Source organism: Cibotium barometz, chromosome 25 (assembly GCF_041138505.1).
Source record: "Cibotium barometz isolate CiBa-2024 chromosome 25, ASM4113850v1, whole genome shotgun sequence".
NCBI lineage: Eukaryota > Viridiplantae > Streptophyta > Polypodiopsida > Cyatheales > Cibotiaceae > Cibotium > Cibotium barometz.
This window is the reverse complement of record NC_141070.1, coordinates 35,142,338-35,148,644: the sequence shown is the minus strand read 5'-3', so window position 1 is coordinate 35,148,644 and position 6,307 is coordinate 35,142,338.

Sequence of the window (6,307 nt, the reverse complement as noted above, 5' to 3'; positions counted from 1 at the left end):
CATGTGGGAGCAAAAGTCTCATCAAAATCAATGCCCTTCTCTTGAGCATAACCTTTTGCAACAAGCCTAGCCTTATGGCGATCCACTGTGCCATCAGGCTTACGCTTCAATTTGTATACCCACTTAGTGCCAATGGCCTTCTTGCCAGGGGGCAAGTCACATAAAGACCATGTACCATTCTTCATAATAGCATCGTATTCTGCTTGCATAGCAGCCATCCAATTTTCTGAACTTTGTGCCTCATCAAATGAAACAGGCTCACTTTCATCGCACATACTAGAAACAGCCAATGCATAACAATCTGACGCATAAGAGGCACCATGAGAGCCAGAACGAGTGCGACTAGACAAAGGGGCATCCAACTTGCTGTCACGCAAAGTCTGCACCAGCCATCTAGGCATGTTCCTAGAGCCCTCAATCTCTTGTCTCTCATCCTCAAGTGCATCATGCACATCTGCATCAGATATAGGCTGATCTGTGCCATCATTTAAAACCTGCATAGGCTGAAAAACTGCCTCATGAGGTATTGCACTTGACTGTGCACCACTGAAAAGAGGCAACAATGTATCATAGACATCACGTGAGCTGATATCTGTCTCCTTAGTACATGAAACCAAGGGCTGAACTGCATCTTCCACAAATACAACATCACGGCTAACCAAAATGCGCTTTGTCTGTGGATGATACAAACGATAGCCTTTGCTCTCAGCACTATATCCAACAAAAATACATTTGACAGCTTTGTCATCCAATTTTCTGCGATGTTGCACAGGCACTAATGCATATGCCAGGCAACCAAAAACACGTAAATGGCCAACAGATGGCTTGCGGCCATGCCAAGCCTCATATGGAGTGACAACCTGTAATGCTTTGGTGGGACACCTGTTTAGTACATAAGTGGCACACATGACAGCCTCAAGCCAAAAACCATGTGGTAGACTTTGACTCTTAACCATACATCTTGCCATTTCCATGAGAGACCTGTTTTTTCTCTCAGCCACACCATTTTGCTGTGGTGTATACGGCACTGTACATTGGTGTTTTATCCCACGCTCAGCCAGAAATGCATTAAATTCTGAAGACATATACTCCCCCCCTCGATCTGAACGGAGGGTGCCCATCTTACTTTCTGACACATTTTCAGCCATAACCAAAAACTGTTTGAAGCACAAAAACACTTCGGACTTTGCCTTCAAAGGATATACCCATGCATGCCTGGTAAAATCATCAATGAAAGTCACGAAGTAAAGGTAGTTTCCAAATGATGGAGTTTGCATGGGACCACAAACATCACTGTGAACAAGCTGCAATCTGCGTTCAGCTCTCACTGATCCATCTTTGGGAAAGGAAGCACGCTGCATTTTACCCAATATGCAGCCCTCACAAACATGCTTGACAGGTGCCTCAAGCTTAGGCAAAGAAGACACCATTTCAGATTTCTGCAGGCGCAGCAAACTTGCAAAATTCAGATGACCAAAACGTGCATGCCACAGTTTTGCATTTGAAATAGCCTGCGTATCCATAATAGCACATGCTGAATCCTTTACACATTTGCCATCCATATTGAGCTTATACAGCCCTCGACATAGTGAACCAGATGCTACAATGATGTCACCACAAGAGAGATCATGAACAGTACATCTGTCATCCACAAATTTTACAACCAAACCTGTTTTGGCAAATGCGAAAACTGACAGCAGATTCTTTTTGATCCCTGGCACATACAATGCATCAAAAAGTGTAAAGGTGTTGCCATTTGCAACATTCAGCACAATCTGTCCAACTCCTTTAACGGGATAAGAGGAGTTATTGGCACAAGTGACAGTATTCCCTGTGGGAGCAGACTCAAGGAAAGTGAATAAACTGCGCTGCGAGGTGATATGCTTAGTGGCACCACTGTCAAAGTACCATACATCTGAATCTACTGCAGACATACATGTGTCATGCAAAGATGGGTCATAACTGCACTGCGCATTGAATGCCCATTCTGTATCTAGCACAACATTAGCAGATTCATTGTTAGAAGGAGAGGCATCTGCAACAGCCATACCAGCCTCTTTCTTCTTAGCCTCTTTCGCAGCCAGCTTAGGACACGCTTTGATGACATGATCATTTCCCTTACAGTACTTGCAAAATGTTTTCTGTTTGTCACCCTTCTTCTCATCTTTGTCTTCCTTCTTTGGTTGCGCAGCATTTGCAGATTTCTGCTTACTAGAAGAAAAGCCAGCTTTACCTTTCCCGCTTCTCTGACCAGCAACGAAAGCTTGATCTGCGACACGCATAATATTCCTGTTTTGCCTTGACTGGTCTTCTTGCAGCAAAACAGAAACTAACTCCTCAAATGATAAGGCATTGGGATTGCCTTTCATCATCAAGCGAAGAGTGGAAGCAAAACCCTGATAAGAATCTGGTAGACCATTCAAAACAGTCTGCACAAGTGAACTGTCTGACAGGATTTCATCTGCAGAAATGAGCTGCTCTTTGAAATCCTTGATCTTTGTCAAAAAGCTATCCATAGAATCACCTTCATTCATATGCTCACTCTCCAACTGTTTTCGGAGATAAGCAACACGAGCCTCATTTCTTGCCTGATACAATGTGGCAAGTACATCCCAAGCATCCTTAGAAGTCCTGCAGGAGCGAATATGTGGGATAATGGTACGTTTGACAGACAGCGCAATCAAGGCATGAGCCTGCGCATCTCTACCATCCCAACGAATCTGCTCTGCTGAAAGTGGTGGTTCTCGAACAGCTGCTACAGCACTTGTGCCTGCACCATCATCAACAGTACCTGTTTCTGATGTGTTTGCAGCATTCCCAGCCACAATAGGACGTGCATCAATACCCTGCACAATGTTCCATAACCCCTTTGCTACCAATACATGTCGCATCATATATGCCCACAATGGATAGTTGGTGCCATCCAACTTATCCTCAGCAGCCAACATGCGGAATACATCATTGTTGTCAGCCATGGCCAATGACTGTACTGCTAGATGTAAATGCTGTCTGTAAGAGGTAAACCTGTATAAAAACGACCTGTGCTATGTAGCACAGCCCAAAACAGACGAATGGGCACCTGCAGACGCTCGTGAAACCTCGTCGCAATCGGAGGAGATGAAGCGGCAGGTGCCGGTGATGCTGCCCGGGAGGAGGAAGCCTGCTCTGATACCAATTGTTGGAATTAGGGTTGCAGGAATGCACACACAACTTCAAGAAGATGAGGAAGCTTGAGCACAACACAGTAGTGTATTATATGTGCCAAAAAGAAAGATTACAAGCCCTAGAAGATAATGGGCGTATATACAATGCACGGGGGAAAAGACCTCCTAGTGAGGGAAAAAGTGCCCCGGCGGTCCTAAGTGTGTTCACACACATCACTACTATAATATGGTAACAATCTTCGAGATCACCTAGTGTACCCTCTCAGTCTACTAACCGTAGATCTCTAGATGATAGGCCAAACTAGGACTTAGAGAGGTACCTACAACTTTAAAGAAAGTTGTACAAAAGCAAGACGTGAATTTTATCATCTCCTCTCAGTCTTACTACAACAATCCTTACGCAAGAAAGGTGAATGATTTCTCCAATTGTCTTCCCTTGATAATTCTCACAAGGAGGTTGGATCGAGAAGCTCCCCGAGGCTCAATAAGATGTCATCACTCCCCTTGATTATGAAGATAATTCTTCTATCCTTTATCCTTATACATGATTGCTATAATGCTCCTTGCATTATAAGCCTAGTTGAGAACTTGTAAGACTAAAACTTTGATTCTCCACCCAACCATATCCCAAATAGTCCCTAAACTCATGGTTATATAGGCTTAAGTGGTGCATGACCTTCCAACTTTAGTCCCTTGACCTTTCATTGGCTAGACATTGCCTTTTCCTTGTATAATGCCTCTTCAACTACCCCTAGAAGGGGGTGCCTACTTCTGTGTCCCTTGGGCTTCCATTGTGCACCATCTACTTCCCTTTTTACTTTAACTTTAATGTCTATTAACCATTGCTTAGGTATTTCCTATTTGAAATCCCCTTAGCCTTATTGATATGCAACCTTTTACATATAAATAATCTTTCCTAGTCTTACCTTTTAGTGTTACCTGTCAGTCTCATAACGTTTCCTCCCCCTTGAAAGAGAAGTTTTCTTCCTCAAAAACAAAATTGGGTAACTTCTTTTTGAGTATGCCAACCTTCTCTTAAAAGTTTGATCACACTCAAACTTTTAAGTATCATGAAATATCTCAAAACCTTAAAGCACAATACATTGGAGAAAGATTAGAACCTTTCCCCCTTTTAAAAGAAATAGAGTTCTCCTGAACTCTTTGGTGCATCTTATTGCTATCTCAAAAGATAACCTTCTCTTTTTTAAGGTCTCATACTTCACCTCTTTTCAAGTACTTTTACTCTCTTATACTCGAGCATGCTTATAATCATAATAGAAATCTTGTTTAAAGATTTCTAACTTTTCCTTTTAAATCAAACTTAAACAAGTCTTTAACTTGGAATAAGTTCTCTAAATATTTTAGCTATAGAGAAACACTTCCTTTAGTGGAGGAATATTACTTCCTCGTTCATGTGCCCTTAAACTCCCTTTATACGAGAGAGTATCCTTTTTTCTTTCTTTCTTTCTTTTAGAACACCTAATAATGTCCATGTTAGTGTGATTACACCATACAGATCTGACATGGTGTTGAATGTAATGTTACTCTTAGAACAATGAAGTTGGCTTTAACACCTTCTTCTAAGGTGAATACTTTATTCAGGTTAATGCTAAATATGAGGACAAACCAATATGATTATGTCTACCACTTTGCATTAACTATCTTTACTATCCTAAATCAACATTGGTAACATGTTTTTGTTCATGACCCAAAGTGGTACTTTTCGATGAGTTATACTTTTAAACGAATCTAAAAAGATTACGTTTGAGGCACCATGACCATTCATTAAGGTTAAACTTTGTAAATGAAGTTACCTAATAATAGATGTGAATTGTACTCCATTATGAGCCAACTTACATAAATCAAGATCAAATGCTACAGTTATTACCAACCTTTAAGCGCTTATACACAACATAAATACTAAAAGAATTCAACCTTAAAGTGCTTGTATGTGCAATACTTGAACATCAACATTTATCTTTAGATAACCTTTTGAACTCAATGAAAAATCAATGATTAAAGAAATATCCCCTTAAGTAACAAACTTCTTCAGATAGGTAAGACCTCACTGGAATATGTTCGTACTGAGCACATGACACATAAATTTTGATATTTAAGTGTGTTACTAACTAACAACAAATACAAAGTGTGTTTGCTCAATAGGTTAGCCACGTAACATTGTGAAAGACCCTCGACCATAAATTTCTAAAGGAATATAATCGACACAATAGGATCTTTTGATACAAATTCACAAACCAACTTATTTGATGTAAACTCAACATAGCATAACATAACACAAACATACACGTGATATGCATAAAAACAGTTAAACTTTAGGGCCAACAACTCTATGTCCCTTTGCATCCATGTGGAACCAAAAATTATGAGAAAAACCCAATTGCCTTGGTTTCTCAACCGTGCAAAAGCTCGTTTACTGTGCAAGCAAGGGTACTACATTAAGACATGTAGACTATGACTTAAATGAGTTGCTCGGACATAAATCAAAGATTTGAAAAACAAGTCCTCAACCGAACTCTCCAATAGTTCGAACTTTGTCAACACAGTACATAACTTTCCAGTCTTGTGTCAGTAGTGCACCCTTAACTCCATAAAAGACATTAACTATTGATTATCACTAACACTTTACTAGTACTTAACTGGTGTTCTTACACCCACTAGTCAACTGTATTGAAACATGTGACCAATCATCCTTCATACACTTGATGCAAGCATGCAAAAATTAAACATATATATATGCTTCTAATCGCATGCTAAAAGCACATAATATTAAACTTCAATCACATGCATGACCCATACATGCATGCTTACGTAGATGCTCACTGGCAAAAACTCAAATGTCCACACGAGATCAATACCAAAGTAACTAGAGCAAAAAGCTCAAATAATCAAGTGTGGAACACACTAGACCCATACATCCCAAGCCCATCATGCTCAACATGTATGACACGAGTGTAAAATATGTACAAGACCTTCTGCACATAATGGTTCTTGGTGATGTCAAGCATGCAAAAATTAAACATATATATGCTTCTAATTGCATGCCAAAAGCACATAATATTAAACTTCAATCTCATGCATGACCCATACATGCATGCTTACTGTTAACCTATGATGGACATTGA